General features: G+C 33.5%; 1 pseudogene; it reads right to left on the bottom strand.

Annotated features, from left to right (window-relative positions):
* Window positions 1-19,060: 19,060 nt before the first annotated feature.
* Window positions 19,061-22,185, bottom strand: LOC149230433 (putative histone H2A.1 pseudogene; annotated as a pseudogene).
* Between the last annotated feature and the right edge of the window lie 841 nt (window positions 22,186-23,026).

Here is a 23,026-nt window from a genome sequence, read left to right as displayed (position 1 = left end):
CAGTAAGTCTTGCAAGGATCATGTTCAACATGTTGACAGGGTGCTCAAACTATTGAAGAAGAAACAATTATATGAAAAACCTCCACATGTTTCTTTGGAGTACAAGAGATGGAATATTTTGGTCATATTATATTTCATGAGGGTTTTAAGGTAGACCCTAAAAAATATAAAGCCATTAAGGAATGAAAAATCCCCACAACCCTAAATCATCTTTGAGGATTTCTTGGGTTGATAGGGTATTATCTCAAGTTTGTTAAGAATTATGGGAGAATATCAATGCCTCTAACAACATTACTGAAGAAATATGCATTTTCTTGGACTCTGGAAGCAACTAAGGTCTTTGAACATCTTAAACAAGAAATGTACCAAGCATTGGTCTTATCTATACCTGACTTCTCAAAAACCATTATTGTGGAATGTGATGCCTTGGGAAATGTAATTGATGTTGTTTTAATGCAAGAAGGAAGACCCATTTCTTTTGAAAGTCATACAATCAAGGGAAAGTATTTACACAAACCTATTTACGATAAGGAAGTGTTGGCAATACTACATGCACTAAAGAAATGGCAACCTTACCTAATGGGAAGACACTTCAAGATAAAAATTGATCATGATAGTCTTAAATAATTTTTGGAACTAAGATTATCTTTAGAAGAGCAACAAAAATGGGTCACAAAGATGTTGGGTTATGACTTTGAAATAATCTACAAAAAAGGAAGCAAAATGTTGTTGCAGATGCACTCTCAAGAAAGGACGAGGATGTGGAAGCATTGCTCTGTGCCATTTCTATTATTCAATCTGATTGGATAACTAAAGCAAGGGATGAATGGAAGAATGACGAAGATGTGTGGACACTTATTCAAAATTTGCAGCAATATTTGAGTAGATCTGATACATTTATCTAGAAAACTGATTCATTATGGTACAAAGATTGTTTATATCTTTGTAAGAATTCCCAACTCAAACAAAAGATTATTTTGGAATTGCACACCTACCCCTTAGGAGGGCACTAATGATTTTTAAAAACTTATCAAAAGGTCAAGAATATTTCTTTTTGGGATGGCCTTAAATATGATATTCATAAGTTTGTGGCAAAATGTTTGGCTTGCCACAAAAATAAAGTTGAGACAATTAAGATCCATGGTCTGTTACAACCTTTAGCCATTCCAAGTCAGCGCTGGGAGGAGATCTAAATGGATTTTATCATAGGTTTACCCAAGTATCAAGGAAAGAGTGTCATCATGGTGGTAGCTGATAAAATTACCAAATATGCATAATTTTGTGCATTATATCATGCTTTTAAAGGCAATATAATTGCTACCATTTATGGAAATAATTCAAAAGCTACATGGAAACCCAAAGATTATTGTAAGTGACAGAGATTCCATTTTCACTGGAAATTTTTGGAAAGAATTATTTTCTTGTCTTGGTACTCAATTAGCTCTTATCTCATCTTATCATCCTCAATCTGACGGGCAAACTAAGATAGTGAAAAAATGTTTGAAATGTTATCTTCATTTCTTTGTATCTGATAAACAACACAATGGGTCAAGTGGTTGCCTCTAGTTTAATGGTGGTATAACACTTCCTTCCATACTACAACAAAAATGACCCCATTTATGGCACTTTATGGGTATCATCCACCATCCATCTCATCATCTTTAAGAGAAAATTCTAAGGTTCAAGCAGTGGAATATCACATTGAGCATCAACAACAAGTTATTCAACTCTTAAAGGATAACCTCACTCTAGTGTACAATCCAATGAAACAATAGGCATATCAACATCGCAGTGAAAGAAGTTTTGATGTAGGTGACTAGGTATTTTTAAGGCTCCAACCATACAAACAAATTTCATTCAAGCAAGCTAAGAAGGATAATAAATTATCACCCAAGTAATATGATTCTTACAAAGTGTTGCAAAATATTGGTACTATGGCATACAAATTGGAGATGCTCGCATCTTCCCGGGTACACCCAATTTTCCATGTTTCATGCTTAAAGAAGGCTATTAATGAGAAGCTCCCAGTTCAAACATTATTGCCAAATCTTGTTGAAGAAGGAAAAGTCATATTGGGGCCTAAAGCAGTCATAGAAATGAGAACCTGAAAGTTACAAATCGATCAATTTCAAAATATCTCATTAAGTGGAAGAACTTACTTTTTGAAGATTCCACATGGCAGGATGAGAATTTTATATAGAAGCCTCCAAAAGTACTCAAGTGTTGAGGACAACATTTTTTTGAAGGAGAGGGGCATGTTAGGTCCCTATAATACTAGTGTATCTGTTGGTTTGAGGTAGCATCGGATGTGCTCTAGATAGGAAAATTGGTGGAGAGTCTAAAGAACATAAGATCTCCAATACCCAGAACACCAAGTTCTGAAGCAATATGTTGTATTTACACAAGAGATCCCTTGATTACCTCCACACATGGAAGTGGATTTCTCCATATAATTGCTTCTAGGAAATGCACCAACATCTAAAGTTATATACTCGATGATTACCCCAAAACACATGGAACTGAAACTATTAGCTGAAAGAAATGTTGGACAACGGATACATCAAGCCAAGTGTGTCATAATAGGGTGCACTAGTCTTATTTGTGCAAAATAAAGATGGAACACTCAGACTGTGTATAGACTAAAAGAATTTGAATAAAGCTACCATAAAAAAACAAATACCCATTACCTTGAATCAATGGCTTATTTGATCAATTGTGGGGAGCAACATTGTTCTAAAAAATCGATATAAGATCTAGTTATCACCATGTGTGTATATGGTTATCCTTTGTGTTGGAAACCATCATACATAGTAATTATAAATCAAGATACACATTAAATAAGATTGTTAATTTCAATAGCAAAAGAAAAATCAAACAAAAACTCTGTGCCTGCACAAGTAACAAGTGATATTCACTTAGAATAAATTAATATTCACTTAGACTAAATTAAAACTATTTACCTTAATAAAAAAGACAATCTTGGCTTATAGTTTGATATCCACATCCTAATTAAATGTATATGATTCTCTCAAATTGAATGTATTGTGTATCTCATGATTATCTACTATTTACCAACCTAGATCCAACTTAACTCTAGATCTATCAACCGCCAAGAGGGATCAAATCTCTCAAGGTGAAAACCTCTTTTTTTGAGTGCAAAACTTGAAGAAATATTTGCAACTCGAGATATTTGATTCCTCTCGACGCTTGATATATCTAGAGTTAAGAATGATCTAGGTTAGTTTCATTATTAATAATTAATAATTATTATTATTATTTTATTTTAATTTAATTTATTTTTATTTTTATGTAATTTGACCGAGTCAAAATGTTTACATAAGATAACATAGCTTGACAACATCTCTTCCATACCAGGTCGGAGAGCGCCTCTCTGCGCAATTATTTTATGTTAAATTTTAACTCTCAAATCAAATCCACACTCAAAGAAATATAACCTACAACTAGAACTAGAAAACAATATTCAATAAATATAAGAGTAGAACAACCATATTTTGTGAGCTAATTCAAAACAAAATATAACTTTGCCTTGATGGGATTTCCCTAGGTGGTATGACTTAACAATGTAAAATGTTGTTAGATATTGGCTAGGGTCCAAGTATATTGAATGGTGTATTATTTCTAAAGTGTGAGTTAGAGAAGGGGTGGGTGGGGTACTATATACATCTTTGCTGATCAAACCTATTTTTAATATTTGATAAGGTATTAATCATGTAATAGTCTTTTGGTGATGCATCCTAGTCCCACGTTGAGCTTTTATCCTATCAATATGTTGTTATCATGGTGGGGTTATCACTAGAAAGAATAAATTAGTTACGTGATACAAAAATTATTTGAGCTCACCACCCTTATTAGCACACTTCTTGAGGGCACCCTTCTCTTCTACAAATGGTTTGGGAAGTTAGTTGACCATTTTGGCACTTCTTCCAAGGGCACACTTCATATGGAAGATATTTTATATTTGATAATTGGTTGAGGCAATTACATGGCACAATCTTCTAGGGCACACCCTCATAAGTGATCTCTCTTAATTATTGCATGGATATTTCAACTACACTTAGCATTATTTGACCTCTATTAGTGAGAACCCTCACATATTTGACTTAGCACATAAAACATTTTATTTGGAGGTTGTTATGGAGTTTTCATGTGGCATGTTAAGAGGACATATGTCCACTTCAATGCATCTTGCATGGACTAGAAGCTTGAGGGCCATACATCACTTTACATGCATGCATCTTGGATAACACTATCTATGAGGACCTATAACATCATGTCTCGATTACTTTGCCTATTTTTATTGGTGCACCCTCAGTTACATATTCATATTTTTGTTCCTCTGCCGAGAGGAGGGTGACCTCTTTTGGAGAGTCTAATGTGTACATATATTGATTTATGTGAATTGCACGACGTCGGGTATAGTGGAACCCACAATTACATAGCTCCTAACGTGGAGGGCATGACGAAGGATAACATCACACCAACATTTAAGACTAGTGACATCACCCTAAACCCTGGGTATATTGAATGGAGCACATAGTAGAACTCATGGGATTTAATTCCCTGGGTGACCTAGCACATGGGGCCTATTTGGTGGGGTCAAACACGACATAGCATGAATTTTTTTGCTTAAAAGTCAAGAGGGAGGCTAATCTTGTCACAAGTTGTATGTTTCCATGTAACCCTGACAAGGTCATGCCTAGTGGCTTCTCCCGAGCTTTTATTCTTGAGAAGAGGTGGCTAGGGAGGGCCCCACACTTGCTTAACCTGCCTATGTCTATGTATGAGTGTTAATTTGTTTATAAGGGTATGTCATATGAGTGAATCAATAGTGGATACATGTGACCCAGTATAAGAACATGTCAACAACTTCCATGTGGCCTATGATGTGGACAATCACGTAGGAACTGCATGGAAGGTCTGATGACGTGGTGCAATTTGATTGACCAAGACTTTAATCAACCACATCTTTTGATGGAGTCAAATTGGAGAAAAAAATTTATTGTTGCAAAGGTCTTGATGAGATGAAAAAAACAATGTTATCCAATTTAAGTTATGATATGCTTGAAAAATATCGAAAAATTTAGACCCCATTTCCATAATGGGACATTTGAGGTCAGGTCAACGTTGTAAAATGTTGTTAAATATTTCCTAGGGGTTAAGTGTATTGAATGATGTATTATTTCTAAAGTTTGAGTTAGAGAAGTGGGTTACTATAGACATCTTTGGTGATCAAGCCTCTTTTTATTATTTAATAAGGTATTAATCATGTAATAGCCCTTCAGTGATGCATCCTAGATTCAATCCTAGGTTGAGCTTTTATCCTATCAATATGTTGTTATCATGGTGGGTTTATCATTAGGGAAGATAACTTAGTTTCAAAATACAACAATTATTGGAGAAAACCCCCCTTATTAGCACCCTTCTTTAGGGCACCCTTCTCTTCTGCAAATGGTTTGGGAAGTTAGTTGACCATTTTGGCACTTTTTCCAAGGGCACAATCCATATAGGATATTTCATATTTGATGAATGGTTGAGGTAATTACATGACACAATATTCTTGGGCACACCCCTCCCAAACACCCTCTCTTCATTATTGCATGGATATTTCAGCTACACTTAGCATTATTTGACCTCGATTAGCGAGCACACTCATGTCTTTGACTTAGCACATAAAATATTTTATCTGGAGGTTATTATGGAGTTTACATGTGGCATGTTAAGAGGACATATGTCTCCTTACAAAGAAGGTTTTTTAAACTTCTTGATTACTATAAGTTGTTCTCCATTCATCCTCTCACTATTGGGCAATGGTGGGGAACACTTCTTTGGGAGCGCACATTCAATTCCAACAATTCAAAATGAGTAGGGGCACACCTATTATTGGCAGTTACTACACATAAAGTTATCGATGTGATTCATCTTTCAACTGTGTTAAGATTGAGAATAATGTCGACTTGTTGTCATACCTTTTTATAAAGCAAGAATTTACATGATTGTTGTTGGAAATCATTCTTATCCTACTTTTCAAATTACAAATTCATATAGATGAAACCTAATCATTTCATTATTTTGATATTCTATGCATTTTTTTCTCTTTTCTCACATAATGCATTTCTCAAATAAATGCATCAAACACTTATTAGTCCAAGGATGATGTCCACAGTAAATTAAATTCTTCTTGACTCAAGGTTAAATCAATGTCTCAACAATAAACTCACACAAACACATCACAAAGTAAAGAAGAGAGAACTCTCAACCACTCAATCTACACCCTATGACTGCCAAACATGATGTTTAATTTGAATTATCAACTTAAATTTATACTTGTACACTAAAGTTCAATCAACTATTAAGAAAGCATGTATCATGTGTTAAAATTTAACACCCTTACTCTTCCTTTCCTTATTTAACATCCTTACTCTTGCTTTCCTTTTAGTTCTGGATAGTATTAGCAAACTTCTAAAAAAAAGAAGGGGCTTTATGGAATATTAAAGGGATTAAGAATAACAACAATTATATTATCTCACATATTTTAATTGTTGATGATATTCTAACTATTGATATTAATTTTATCAAAAACGTTGAAGCTATTAAATATTTTTTGAGATTGTTATGTTTTGCACTACGAACATTGCCAAGTGTATCACTTGTTTCCATTTAATCCCTCCCTCAAGGAGGCAAGATATTAACCAATTTTAGCTTTAAAAGTTCACAACTTTGATGAAGACTTCAAATAATATAGTTTTTCAGTTAAAGTAAATGATTATTTGTGAAGGAAATATATTTGGGTAAGGAACGAATCAAGAAAAAGATATCTTTAAGGTGTTATTAAGTACCCCAGAGATCTCCCTGGCTAAGAATGAGAGAGACGAGAGAGAATGGGTAAAATGAGAGAAATGTTGTAATGTTATATTATATTACGTAAACATTTTTTATTTTCCTTTTTTTTGAAAAGATAAATATATTTTATGCTCATCATGGGTTCTAGCTGAGTCTTCATTCTCAGAAAAGTGTGTGCAGAAGGTTGATTTGTCAAAGGAGATTCAAGAGTTGACTACACAAAACTTCTAATTCATCATTTTGTCTTGCAAGCTTTGCTTCGAGGACTAGTTTTCCTCTTACACTTTTTTTGTCAAGGAGATTCAAGAGTTGACTACATAGAACTTCTAATTCACATTTTATCTAGCAAGTTTTGCTTCAAGGACTAGTTTTCCTCTTACACTTTTTTTTGCCAATCAGAAAAGACTCTTTCTATTAATAGTAAAAAAAGTGATTACAAACATAGAACTTGTATTTGGACTAAAAACAAATTATGTTAATCAGTATTTCCTCTTGCACTTGGACAGTGGACATCATATAATCTTTTGTCTTCAAATTGAGAACCAATAAATCAACTTTCATAGAATCAATCTTCAGTTCAACTGTGCAACAATATCCAAGTTGACAAAGTGATATACCAGTTTTGAAATCGGGATTAATTTAGCAAGAGCTTTGCCTCCCACCACCCACAAAGGACCCTCCCGCTTCAATTCAGAAATTTCGATTATCGTTCCACCTGCAATCGCCAGGATGAAAATGGGTTTTTCAGCCCAAGACTGTACCCAAGTAGGTAGGCATAGAGATTGCAAGACATGCCTAAATCCTCAGCCAATGTTGTGCATGCTTGAAAATGATGAGTTACTGTGTCTGCATAGGGGAGGGGCCATCTTGAAATGACGCAGCCTGACGAACCACCTGTAGGGAGATTTAATGACATCAACTTGTTCATAATTCGTATGCCATGGACATCCATCATGCGCAGCCTGACGAACCACCTGTAGGGAGATTTAATGACATCAACTTGTTCATAATTCATATGCCATGGACATCCATCATGCTTTAAAAAAGAAATTGAGTATTAGGGGGTTTACGCAGCGCATTATATTAGATGTCATTTTGGGATTCAACTGCATTAAGTAAGTCATTAACATATGACCATTTCCATGAGAGGTAGTCATAACTAACTAATTTCTCATGATTTTTGAATAGTTCACTTAGCACTCGTTGCATCGGGTGATGCTCACAGGGGTGAAGAAGTGGGATTGAAACTAGTGAAAAGAATCACATAGCGTCAATCATCACTTCCGGGGCTTTCACCCGGTAACCAGGACTTCCCGGGAGGTCACCCATCCCAAATCGCCTCTGGCTCTAGCGCGCTTAACTGTGGAGTTTTCCCCACAATCAAGCCCACTTAGCTTGCTACCCCATTTGCAAAACTTTAGCAAGTATTGTGCCTCATGAACTATTCAAGTAGAGATCCCTTCACTCTTTTTGAGTTTAAGTATTAGGGGGTTTACGCAGTCCATTATATTAGATGTCATTTTGGGATTCAACTGTGTTAAGTAAGTCATTAACGTATGACCATACGTATGAGAGGTAGTCGTAACTGACTAATTTCTCATGATTTTTGAATAGTTCACTTAGCACTCATTGCATCGGGTGATGCTCACAGGGGTGAAGAAGTGGGATTGAAACTAGTGAAAAGAATCACATAGCATCAATCATCACTTCTGGGGCTTTCACTTGGTAACCAGGCTTTCCCAGGAGGTCACCCATCCCAGATCGCCTCTGGCTCAAGTGCGCTTAAACGGTGGAGTTACAATTTAATAAGGTGTGATTAGCGTTAGCGTAATGGTGAAGGTAATAATGCAATGCCATAATCAGGTGCAGTCTCCCTGCCACTTGTGGTGATTGATTCCCCATAATTAAGATTGGCACTAGAATGTTTTGCCTCTAAACTGGAGAAATTTTGTGGGTGTGGATCTTAGTATGCTTTATAGCCATATGATTGAGTTTGAGGTTATGGTAAATTAAACCAACCTTGGGTGCTATTGGTTTCTAATTGCTTAACTTTGAGCTGAGAAGTTTGATTAGCACACTTATTAACCTCACTATTTTGTTTCTTTAAAATATAGAAGAAAAGCTTTAAAGGATAATTCTTCAAGCAACATTTTAATTTTAATTTTTTTTTTTTTTTATTATTAAAATTGGTAAATTATTTTCTTTTAGCTAGGTGTTTTTGTGGAGATGTTGAATAACCAGAAGTGAGTCTCCAAAGATGGTTACATTAGATACTCAAAGGATTCTTGGGAGCAACATGCCATGCAATTCAACCTGATTTTTGATAATAGAGCCCAATCCCTAAGCATACCTTCTATTCAAATTTTCATCAGGGTTGGTCATTGAACTCAATCCCCAAGCATACCTTGTATTCAATTTTCCTTCAGGGTTGTACAAAAACTTTCCCCTTCCTACCACCCTTATGTTATCTAAACAATTGATTTGGTTAAATTACATTTAAAAAAAATAAAATAAAATTAATAATTAAAATAAAATTGTCATAAAATAGTACATATACCATTGGAAATTTTGGGTTGCAAATTTGACAACCCAAGTTTTTCCAATGGTATTATTCTCTATTGTAGTCCAATGGTATTCTTCTCTAATGCAGTCTATTTAAAGGTATTTTTTGCAACTAAAGCTTAAAAACTAAAAATCATAATTATGTGTATAGTATTGCACCTCCACCACAAACCTTGGGCAATTTTCATATCCAACAAAGAGAACCACTCAGTACATATATAACCCAAAGACTTGTAGCTGTGAGGATGCATGTCTTCCACGTAAAATTTGGGAAGCACAATATTTGCCCATTATTTTCCTTATGAGTCCATTGAGTCTTTTTTTGCTTAAATTTGAACTTCATGGTTTGGGATTTCTATATTTCTCCTGATTTTACCATGTAGATATCCCATGATTTTTTATTCTACAAAACCTAGTTATATGACTGAATTGTGATTTTACTAAACACTTATGTATGTTGGGCTTCACTAATGGCTCGTATCTACAAAACCTAATTATGAATAAATTGTGGGTTTTGTAAGTGTTTTAAGAACATTGGGATGCTAATGACTCATATATTAAATTTCCCTTTCTTTTTATGATAAATTTGGGTTTTGTGGTAAAAATTATACATTATTTTCCTTGAGCCTTTTCCAACTTCCAATTCTAGTTCTTTTATGAGATAATTTGATTTTTTGGGATTTCTATTTTTCTCCAAATTTTACCATGTAGATATCTTATATTGTGGGGCTTCACTCAAAGCCTAAAATAATGATGACTACAAACTTAATACTCATAGATATTTTAATAAAGAATGTCATAAAGGGAATACACATATTATAGCTCATTTACAATCATCCCTAAATTTATTATGAATAAGTTCACCTAAATTTCCAATAGATTTCTATGGTCTAGAAGGAAAAAGCTAGCATCCCACTAAGTGGACATCCATTTACCAACCCAATATTATGGGGATTAGGCACTAAAGGACTCTTCCTTATTCATTCAAGCATTAGTCACAAAATCTATTTGACATTTGTTTTCTTCCTTAAGGCTCTAGCATAATATCATAAAAATGTCTCCTCTTTCACTCCCTATTCAAGCATCACTATTCTAAAGAGTTATAATTACTAAAAACTAAACTAAAAAACCATTACCTTGAATCAATGGCTTATTTGATCAATTGTGGGGAGCAACATTGTTCTAAAAAATCGATATAAGATCTAGTTATCACCATGTGTGTATATGGTTATCCTTTGTGTTGGAAACCATCATACATAGTAATTATAAATCAAGATACACATAAAATAAGATTGTTAATTTCAATAGCAAAAGTAAAATCAAACAAGAACTCTGTGCGTGCACAAGTAACAAGCAATATTCACTTAGAATAAATTAATATTCACTTAGACTAAATTAAAACTATTTACCTTAATAAAAAAGACAATCTTGGCTTATAGTTTGATATCTAGATCCTAATTAAATGTATATGATTCTCTCAAATTCAATGTATTGTGTATCTCATGATTATCTACTATTTACCAACCTAGATCCAACTTAACTCTAGATCTATCAATCGCCAAGAGGGATCAAATATCTCAAGGTGAAAACCTCTTTTTTTGAGTGCAAAACTTGAGGAAAGCATTGCACCTCGAGAGATTTGATTCCTATCGACGCTTGATATATCTAGAGTTAAGAATGATCTAGGTTAGCTTCATTATTAATAATTAATAATTATAATTATTATTTTTTTTTAATTTAATTTATTTTTGTTTTTATGTAATTTGACCAAGTCAAAATGTTTACATAACATAACATAGCTTGACAACATCTCTTCCATACTAGGTCGAAGAGCGCCTCTCTGCGCAATTATTTTATGTTAAATTTTAACTCTCAAATCAAACCCACACTCAAAGAAATATAACCTACAACTAGAACTAAAAAACAATATTCAATAAATATAAGAGTAGAACAACCATATTTTGTGAGCTAATTCAAAACAAAATATAACTTTGCCTTGATGGGATTTCCATAGGTGATATGACTTAACATTGTAAAATGTTGTTAGATATGGGCTAGGGGCCAAGTATATTAAATGGTGTATTATTTCTAAAGTGTGAGTTAGAGAAGGGGTGGGGGGGGGGGGTATTCTGCTTTTAATATTTGATAAGGTATTAATCATGTAATAGTCTTTTGGTGATGCATCCTAGTCCCAGGTTGAGATTTTATCCTATCAATATGTTGTTATCATGGTGGGGTTATCACTAGAAAGAATAAATTAGTTGCATGATACAACAATTATTTGAGCTCACCCCCCTTATTAGCACACTTCTTGAGGGCACCCTTCTCTTCTGCAAATGGTTTGGGAAGTTATTTGACCATTTTGGCACTTCTTCCAAGGGCACACTTCATATGGAAGATATTTTATATTTGATGATTGGTTGAGGCAATTACATGGCACAATATTCTAGGTCACACCTCTCGTAAGTGATCTCTCTTAATTATTGCATGGATATTTCAACTACACTTAGCATTATTTGACCTCTATTGGTGAGCACCCTCACATATTTGACCTAGCACATAAAACATTTTATTTGGAGGTTGTTATGGAGTTTGCATGTGGCATATTAAGAGGACATATGTCTCCTTCAATGCATCTTGTATGGACTAGAAGCTTGAGGGCCATACATCACTTTACATGCATGTATCTTGGATAACACTATCTATGAGGACCTATAACATCATGTCTCGATTATTGTGCCTCTTTTTATTGGTGCACCCTCAGTTACATATTCATATTTTTGTTCCTCTGTCGAGAGGATGGTGAGCTCTTTTGGAGAGTCTAATGTGTACATATATTGATTTATGTGAATTGCACGACGTCGGGTATAGTGGAACCCACAATTACATAGCTCCTAACGTGGAGGGCATGACGAAGTATAACATCACCCCAACATTTAAGACTAGTGACATCACCCTAGACCCTGGGTATATTGAATGGAGCGCATAGTAGAACTCATGGGATTTAATTCCCGGGTGACCTAGCACATGGGGCCTATTTGGTGGGGTCAAGCACGACATAGCATGAATGTTTTTGCTTAAAAGTCAAGAGGGAGGCTAATCTTGTCACAAGTTGTATGTTTCCATGTAACCCTAACAAGGTCATGCCTAGTGGCTTCTCCCGAGCTTTTATTCTTGAGAAGAGGTGGCTAGGGAGGGGCCCACACTTGCTTAACCTGCCTATGTCTATGTATGAGTGCTCATTTGTTTAGAAGGGTATGTAATATGAGTGAATCAATAGTGGATACATGTGACCCAGGATAAGAACATGTCAACAACTTCCATGTCGCCTATGATGTGGACAATCACGTAGGCATTGCATGGCAGACCCGATGACGTGGTGCAATTTGATTGACCAAGACTTTAATCAACCACATCTTTTGATCGAGGAGTCAAATTGGAGAAAAAATTATATTGTTGCAAAGGTCTTGATGAGATTAAAAAAACAATGTTATCCAATTTAAGTTATGATATGCTCGAAAAAGATCAAAAAATTTAGACCCCATTTCCATAATGGGACATTTGAGGTCATTTCAACGTTGTAAAATGTTGTTAAATATTTCCTAGGGGTTAAGTGTATTGAATGATGTATTATTTCTAAAGTTTGAGTTAGAGAAGAGGGTTATTATAGACATCTTTGGTGATCAAGCCTCTTTTTATTATTTAATAACGTATTAATCATGTAATAGTCCTTCAGGGATGCATCGTAGATTCAATCCTAGGTTGACCTTTTATCCTATCAATATGTTGTTATCATGGTGGGGTTATCACTAGGGAAGATAAATTAGTTTCAAAGTAAAACAATTATTGGAGAACACCCCCCTTATTAGCACACTTCTTTAGGGCAACCTTCTCTTCTGCAAATGGTTTACGAAGTTAGTTGACCATTTTGGCACTTCTTCCAAGGGCATAATCCATATAGGATATTTCATATTTGATGAATGGTTGAGGTAATTACATGACACAATATTCTTGGGCACACCCCTCCTAAACACCCTCTCTTCATTATTGCATGGATATTTCAGCTATACTTAACATTATTTGACCTCGATTAGCGAGCACACTCATGTCTTTGACTTAGCACATAAAATATTTTATCTGGAGGTTATTATGGAGTTTACATGTGGCATGTTAAGAGGACATATGTCTCCTTCAATGCATCTTGCATGGACTAGAAGCTTGAGGGTCATATATCACTTTTACATGCATGCATGCTTGAAGAGCACTATCTATGTGGACCTATAAAATCATGTCCCAATTATTGTTCATATTTTTCATGGTGCACCCTCACTTGAAGATATGTGTTTTTATTCCTACATCAAGATGAGGGTGAGTTATTTTGGAGAGTCTAGTGTCTTCATATCTTGACATGGTCAACCATTGATTGAGGATGGATCTAACTATTCCATGATCACTCTAAATACATTGATGATGGATCTAGCTATTTCATGATCACTCTAAATGCATTGATATCGAATGTTATTTCTTGAGAGAATGATAATTATTGGAGAATACCTACCTTACAAGGAGGGTTTTTTAAACTTCTTGATTACTATAAGTTGTTCTCCATTCATCCTCTCACTATTGAGCAATGGTGGGGCACACTTCTTTGGGAGTGCACATTCAATTCCAAGAATTGAAAATGAGTAGGGGCACACCTATTATTGGCAGTTACTACACATAAAGTTATCAATGTGATTCATCTTTCAACTGTGTTAAGATTGAGAATAATGTCGACTTGTTGTCATACCTTTTTTTAAAGCAAGAATTTACATGATTGTTGTTGGAAATCATTCTTATCCTACTTTTCAAATTACAAATTCATGTAGATGAAACCTAATCATTTCATTATTTTGATATTCTATGTATTTTTTTTTCTCTTTTCTCACATAATGCATTTCTCAAAGAAATGCATCAAACACTTATTAGTCCAAGGATGATGCCCAGAGTAAATTAAATTGTTCTTGACTCAAGGTTAAATCAATGTCTCAACAATAAACTCACACAAACACATCACAAAGTAGGATTAAAACCCAAGCAAAAGAAGAGAGAACTCTCAACCACTCAATCTACACCCTATGACCACCAAACATGATGTTTAATTTGAATTATCAACTTAAATTTGTACTTGTACACTAAAGTTCAATCAACTATTAAGAAAGCATGTATCATGTGTTAAAATTTAACACCCTTACTCTTCCTTTCCTTATTTAACATCCTTACTCTTCCTTTCCTTTTAGTTCTAGATAGTATTAGCAAACTTCTAGAAAAAAGAGGGGGCTTTATGGAATATTAAAGGGATTAAGAATAACAACAATTTTATTATCTCACATATTTTAATTGTTGATGATATTCTAACTATTGATATTAATTCTATTAAAAACGTTGAAGCTATTAACTCTTTTTTGAGATTGTTATGTTTGGCACTAAGAACATTGCCAAGTGTATCACTTGTTTCCATTTAATCCCTCCCTTAAGGAGGCAAGCTATTAACCAATTTTAGCTTTAAAAGCTCACAACTTTGATGAAGGCTTCAAATAATATAGTTTTTCAGTTAAAGTAAATGATTATTTGTGAAGGAAATATATTTAGGAACAAATCAATAAAAAGATATCTTTAAGGTGTTATTAAGTACCCCCAGAGATCTCCCTGGCTAAGAATGAGAGAGGTGAGAGAGAATGGGTAAAATGAGAGAAATGTTGTAATGTTATATTATATTATGTAAACATTTTTTATTTTCCTTTTTTTTGAAAAGATAAATATGTTTTATGCTCATCATGGGTTCTAGCTAAGTCTTCATTCTCAAAAAAGTGTGTGCAGAAGGTTGATTTGTCAAAGGAGATTCAAGAGTTGACTACACAGAACTTCTAATTCATCATTTTGTCTTGCAAGCTTTGCTTCGAGGACTAGTTTTCCTCTTACACTTTTTTTGTCAAGGAGATTCAAGTGTTGACTACACAAAACTTCTAATTCACATTTTGTCTGGCAAGTTTTGCTTCGAGGACTAGTTTTCCTCTTACACTTTTTTTTTGCCAATCAGAAAAGAATCTTTCTATTAATAGTAAAAAAAGTGATTACAAACATAGAACTTGTATTTGGACTAAAAACAAAGTATGTTAATCAATATTTCCTCTTGCACTTGGACAGTGGACATCATATAATCTTTTATCTTCAAATTGAGAACCAATAAATCAACTTTAATAGAATCAATCTTTAGTTCAACTGTGCAACAATATCCAAGTTGACAAAGTGATATTCCAGTTTTGGAATCGGAATGAATTTAGCAAGAGCTTTGCCTCCCACCACCCACAAAGGAGCCTCCCGCTTCAATTCAGAAATGTCGATTATCGTTCCACCTGCAATCGCCAGGATGAAAATGGGTTTTGCAACCCAAGACTATACCCAAGTAGGTAGGCATAAAGACTGCAAGACATGCCTAAATCCACATCCAATTTTGTGGATGCTTAAAAATGATGAGTTACTGTGTCTTCATAGGGGAGGGGCCATCTTGAAATGACACAGCGTGATGAACCACTTGTAGGGAGATTTAATGGCACCAACTTGTTCATAATTCGTATGCCATGGACATCCATCATGCTTTCAAGCAGAAATTGAGCTTTGTTTTGTGACTTTCGAACGGTGGAATTACAATCTAATAAGGTGTGATTAGCGTTAGCGTAAAGGTGAAGGTAATAATGTAATGCCATAATCAGGTGCAGTCTCCCTGCCACCTGTGGTAATTGATTCCCCATAATTAACATTGGCACTAGAATATTTTGCCTCTAAAGTGGAGAATTTTTGTGGGTGTGGATCTTAGTATGCTTTATAGCCATATGATTGAGTTTGAGGTTATGGTAAATTAACCCAACCTTGGGTGCTATTGGTTTCTAATTGCTTAACTTTGAGTGGAGAAGTTTGATTAGCACACTTATTAACCTCACTATTTTGTTTCTTTAAAATATAGAAGAAAAGCTTTAAAGGATAATTCTTCAAGCAACATTTTAATTTTTAATTTTTTTTATTAAATTTGCTAAATGATTTTCTTTTAGCTAGGTGTTTGTGTGGAGATGTTGAATAACCAGAAGTGAGCCTTCAAAGATGGTTATATTAGATACTCAAAGGATTCTTGGAGCAACATGCCATGCAATTCAACCTCATTTTTGATAATAGAGACCAATCCCTAGGCATACCTTCTATTCAAATTTTCATCAGGGTTGGTCATTGAGCTCAATCCCCAAGGATACCTTGTATTCAATTTTCCATCACGGTTGTACAAAACCATTCCCCTTCCTACCACCCTTATGTTATCTAAACAATTGATTTGGTTAAATTACATTTTAAAAAATAAAATAAAATAAATAATTAAAATAAAATTGTGATAAAATAGTACATATACCATTGGAAATTTTGGGCTGCAAATTTGACAACCCATGTTTTTCCAATGGTATTATTCTCTAATGTAGTCCAATGGTATTCTTCTCTAATGCAGTCTATTTAAAGGTATTTTTTGCAACCAAAGCTTAAAAACTAAAAATCATAATTATGTGTATAGTATTGCACCTCCACCAGGGAAATTTTCATATCCAATAAAGAGAACCACTCAGTACATATACAACCCAAAGACTTGTAGATGTGAGGATGCATGTCTTCCAAGTAAAATTTGGGAAGAACAATATTTGCCCATTATTTTCCTTATGAGTCCCTTGAGTCCCTTTTTGCTTAAATTTGAACTTCATGGTTTGGGATTTCTATTTTTCTCCTGATTTTACTATGTAGATATCCCATGATTTTTTATTCTACAAAACCTAGTTATATGACTGAATTGTGTTTTTTCTAAAAACTTATGTATGTTGGGCTCCACTAATCTAGTATCTACAAAAACTAATTATGAATAAATTGTGGTTTTTGTAAGTGTTTTAAGAACGTTGGATGCTAATGACTCATATACTAAATTGCCCTTTCTTTTTATGATAAATTTGGGTTTTGTGGTAAAAATTATCCATTATTTTCCTTGAGCCTTTTCCAACTTCCAATTCTAGTTCTTTTATGAGATAATTCGATTTTTTGGGATTTCTATTTTTCTCCAAATTTTACCATGTAGATATCTTATATTGTGGGGCTTCACTCAAAGCCTAAAATAATGATGACTACAAACTTAATACTCATAGATATTTTAATAAAGAATGTCATAAATGGAATACACATATTATAGCTCATTTACAATCATCCCTAAATTTATTATAAATAAGTTCACCTAAATTTCCAATAGATTTCTATGGTCTAGAAGGAAAAAGCTAGCATCCCAATGGTCACAAAATTTATTTGACATTTGTTTTTTCTTTAAGGCTCTAGCATAAGATCATAAAAATGTCTCCTCTTTCACTCCCTATTCAAGCATCACTATTATAAAGATTTATAATTACTATTATCCCCTCCTAAGAAGATAACTAAGTAATTTCAGTAGAAATGGGGAATCTACTATATTAAGAGGTGACTCCTATAGTAGTGTAAATTATAAATTCCAAGCCAATGATGAATTTCTTTAGAGTTGGAACCAATGGGCATATATACAATGACAAATCTTTGAATGAAGTTACCAACTAATCCACCCACATTTAGGTTGAAGCAAGAAGTAGCATTGAAGTGGAGATTACTAATCATCTCAAGATTTCATAAGACTTTTAAGAATCAACTAATTAGATAAAGAACCACATTAAGATGAGAGTTGAAAAATTATCAATTTGGTCATAGTAGATTAATCATACACATTTTACAACAACAACAACAAAAACCCTTATTGGTCCTTCATGTAAAAGGCCAAGGATCAATTAACAGTAACAATATGCTCTTAAATACAATGAAAAAGAAACTATTAACATATAAAACAAACAACTTCAAGATTCTAACTATTAGGCCTAAGGAAAAACCATTCAATGCTAAATAACAATATATTCTTGATTACAATGAAAAAAAAACTATTAACATATAATAGATTACCAAAAACAAACAACTTCAAAGTTTTAACTATTAGGCTTAAAAAAAACAATTCAACATTAATTTAGACGTTGTCAATTATATTAATCCAAATATCTAAACATAAATCAAACCATATAAACTTGAAATGAAAAATCAAAAAACTTAAAAAATAACATTTAAACATAGATTAAACAATAAAAGGCCGGAGAAAAAAATAAAGAAAGAAAAAGCACCAAAAAAAACTTAAGAACCAGCATATTGAATACATAAAACCTAGGGAGAATAATGGATTAAATAATTCAAGCATGAAATAAAGGACTTGGAACAATAATAAACGTAGTAAATAGTAATGTAACATATAACAACAAAATGAGTTCTTGTAAACCTATAAATCCTCGAAAGTTCAGTAAACTTGGAACCCTAAACTCTGGGGCTTAATTTGCCATACCTTTCGAAAGGGATTTATACATAAAACAATATTTGAACAGGGCACACTACGAACAGAATTGATTTAAGACATATATATATCTATAGAGTATTCAGTAATAAGTTCCAAGTGGGCTTTATTAGAAAGCAAAATGCCCCCCAGAGGAAGAAAACGTGATGTTATAAAAAACATCAATTAATTCTTCTTGGAGAAGAGAGCGTAATTAATGAGTTCCATCGCTCCACCGCTGGCGATGGTCACATTCTCGAAAAGTTTATCCAAATCCTCATCGGATCGGACGGCCAGCATAATGTGGCGAATATAATTCTGGTCTTCTTGCGATGACGGGCAGCTTTTCCTGCAAACTCCAACACTTCGGCGGTGAGATATTCCAAGACAGCGGCAAGGTAGACGGCCGCCCCGGCTCCAACCCGCTTGGCATATCGCCCTTTCTTGAGATATCTGACAATCCTCCCCACTGGAAAGGTCAATCCGGCCTTCACTGTTTTGGTTACTCGCTTCTTCCTTGAGCCTGCTCCATTCTTCCCTCCCTTTCCGTCGCTCTTTCCTGAAGTCTCCATTTTCTGAATACTGCTCCTCTGCCGCTGATTGTACCCGCAAATGGCAACCGCGAATTGCTTCTGCCACAAAGCCACCGACACTCATGAGAATGGAAAGATATTTGGTAGAATTTTGTGTTACTGTTTAAATTTTTGGAAGCTGTCATTCATACACCTCTTAACAAACAATATGAAAGTAAATCTCAACAGCAACTCCTGCAGAGTTTCCAGGTTTGGAATCGATTTTACAATAATCCCACCTGTATTTTTACTAAAAATCACTCCATAATGAGTAGAATTTTATAACTAAAGCACTTTACCAATTAAAAATCACCAGATAACTTACCAGCTAAATATATTTCTTTGGGTTTTACTATTAGTTTGAATAAACACTGAGAAGTGCTTTATACTTTCCCACAATGTTTTCCTTTTATTCTTTTATTCTATACATATATACATGCATGTTCCCCTCCCTAACGCCCAAGCAAATGCATGATCGTACGAAAAGTGCATAGCACAATGGAGTTCAAGAACCACTGAAGATCATGTGCGGAAACAAAAAATGTGATCAATTCGGTTTGAAACAAAGAAGTGCGGGTATAGTTGTGCATTACGTAGTGCATAGGAGAAAAAGCATGCTCGCCAGCTTCTGGATCAACATATTAATCAAAGATCAAATATAAACCCTAAACAAATTTAGCATAGGAGGAAAAAATTTATCGCCGGGATCAACATATTAATCAAAGATCAAATATTAACCCTAAACAAATAAAGGTTTGTTCACTTACCTCAGTTTGTTTGTTTGGCCTAGTATGGACGTTCTTGCACTTTTCTTCTGCTCTTATTTACCAGTTTCCACTGCCAAACTCGAATTCAGAAATTAAGATTGAGTCCACTGCCAAACTCGAACTCAGACCATTAAGATTGAGAACTCAGACCATTAAGATTGAGAGATTGATGGTATGATTTATATATTTATACATTTACTGTTCAAGTTAAAGTGTTTATTTATAATCTTATTCTCACCTATGTGTTTATGAACCGTTGCTATTAACTAGCTAGATCCATTTTAATTTTAGGATTACTAAGTGCAGCATCAAATGTGAACATAATTATGAAGCTTGATAGCTATAATCTAGATTTCCCAAAATTTTGGTTGGATTTTTGCCAAAATCATACTGAAATTTTTACTATTTTTCAGGCAAAATCGTGGCCTCCTTCCACTATGTCACCCCTTTTTACTTTAGAAGAAGTTTGCATCTAAAAAAATTGATATCTCTTCCACTTTGGTGGATCTAGAGTTAAAATGAATTTATGTTGGTTTTATTATTAATTATATTTATTACTTTTTATTTTTAGTGTTAGTTTTATGTAATTTGAGGTAGCCAAATGTTTTACGAGGATGATACATGTTAGGCAATCTTGAAAATGGTCATATACCATCTCACCCATTGATGGGTAATTCCGTCCCTCCCTCTGTGAAAACTAGTCATTTTTACTCTAAAAGAAGTTTGCATCTAAATATTGATATCTCTCTCACTTTGGTGGATCAAGAGGTAAAATGGATTTATGTTGGTTTTATTATTAATTATATTTGTTAATTTTTATTTTTATTTTTACTTTTATGTAATTTGACGTAGTTAAATGTTTTATGAGGATGGATATATGCTTACCCAATCGGTCATCTACCATCTCACCTATTGATGGGTGATTCCCGCGTATCCCCATGCCTCTCTCGGTGAAAACTGGTCTTTTTTACTCTAAAAAATATTTGCATCTAAAAAATATTGATATGTCTCAGATTTCTGTGGACCCCATCCCTCTCTCAGTGAAAACTGGTCTTTTTTACTCTAAAAAATATTTGCATCTAAAAAATATTGATATCTCTCCGATTTCGGTGGATCAAGACGTAATATGGATTTATGTTGGTGTTATTATCGATTATATTTATTTATTTTTATTTTTATGTAATTTGATGCACTCAAATGTTTTATGAAGATGGATACATGCTTAGCCAATCCCGAAAATTGACCGTCTACACCTATTGGTGGGTGATTCCGGCTCCTTCCCACCTCTCTCTCGGTGAAAACTAGTCATTTTACTCTAAAAGAGGTTTGCATCTAAAAAAATTGATATCTCTCCAATTTTAGTGGATCAAGAAGTAAAATGGATTTATGTTGGTTTTATTATTAATTATATTTATTAATTTTTATTTATTTTTAGTTTTATTTAATTTGAGGTAGTCAAATGTTTTATGAGGATGGATACATACTTAGCCGATCATAAAAACTGGTCATTTACCATTTCACCTGATAAGTGATTTGTGCCCCTCTCACCCTAGCCAATCCTGAAAACTAATCATCTACCATCTCACCCATTAATGAGTAATTCTTGCCCCTCCCTTAATTACCTCTCTCCTACTCTTGGTGGTATTTTCCCCATCTCAACCCCACTCCCACCCCACCTTCATAAATCTTATAATCATTTACAAAAAAAATCATCATTTCGAATTGGAGGTCTTCTTTAACTTTATTTCTTAGATTATATTTCTTATTTAATTTAAATTAAATTGATCCTCATCCTTTAACCTCCCCTCTTTAATTAATCGTGATTAAATTTATTTAAAATGGTTTAGTAATATTAGTTTTCTCGTTAATTTCTAAACCATTTTTACTTCATTATTTAATTAATTAGTAATTTACTTTCTAATCTTTCAATATAACCTTATTAGAATTGGACTTACCAGGTCATTCCTTCCATTAATTCTTGTGGTGAAATAACTGTTTTAATCATTATTTATTTTTATCTATTTTAACATTTATTACTAATTATTTTATTTTATACTTTTTAATTTTGGCCCAATTATGGTTTTAATCAATAGTTACTTTTTCTAATTTAATATTTATTTCTAATAACATTTAATTTTACCAAATTTATTCCTTGCTAATCTTTAATCAAATGGATACTTGACTTCTTTCTATAAATAGTCTCTTTAGCACTAGCTTATTCTTAAAGTTCTTTGTTTTGAATCAAAAACATTATATAGTTCACTTCAACTTCTTTTTATAAATAGCTTTTTTAGCACTAGTTTATTCTTAAAGCTCTTTGGTCTAGGATCAAAAACATTACATGGTTCATTTTCAGAAATCTCCAATGATAATTATCATTATAATTATTATTTATTATTTATTTTTTAGATAATTAGCAATTTTTTATTATTTTTTAATTGAACCAATATTTGGGTAAGTGGTATTGATAAGCCATGGTAGTGGCCCATGGTATTGTAACAAAGCCTCTTTACAAGTTAATAATATCTATGGTAAAATAAGGTGAATATCGATGGTTAAGAATCTTGTTATATGGCAAGTTTATTGTAAATATCGAGTTTTAATTTTAAAAATGGTATAAAAATAAAATAAATAAAAATATTTATAAAACATTTTGATTTTGAAATGAGTTATAGCTTTTAGGCGTGTGGTATTGATAAGCCATGGTATTGACCCACGGCATTGTAACAAAACTTATTTAGAAGTTAATAATATCCATGGTAGAAGTTAATAATATCCATCCATCCAATATTCATGGTTAAGAATCTTGTTAT

The sequence above is a fragment of the Pinus tabuliformis genome, chromosome J (genome assembly GCF_031772625.1).
Source record: "Pinus tabuliformis cultivar Carrire ecotype Pingquan chromosome J, CPIR1, whole genome shotgun sequence".
In the NCBI taxonomy this organism is placed as follows: domain Eukaryota; kingdom Viridiplantae; phylum Streptophyta; class Pinopsida; order Pinales; family Pinaceae; genus Pinus; species Pinus tabuliformis.
The sequence above is the reverse complement of the archived record's forward strand: the minus strand, read 5'-3'. Positions and strand labels throughout refer to the sequence as shown.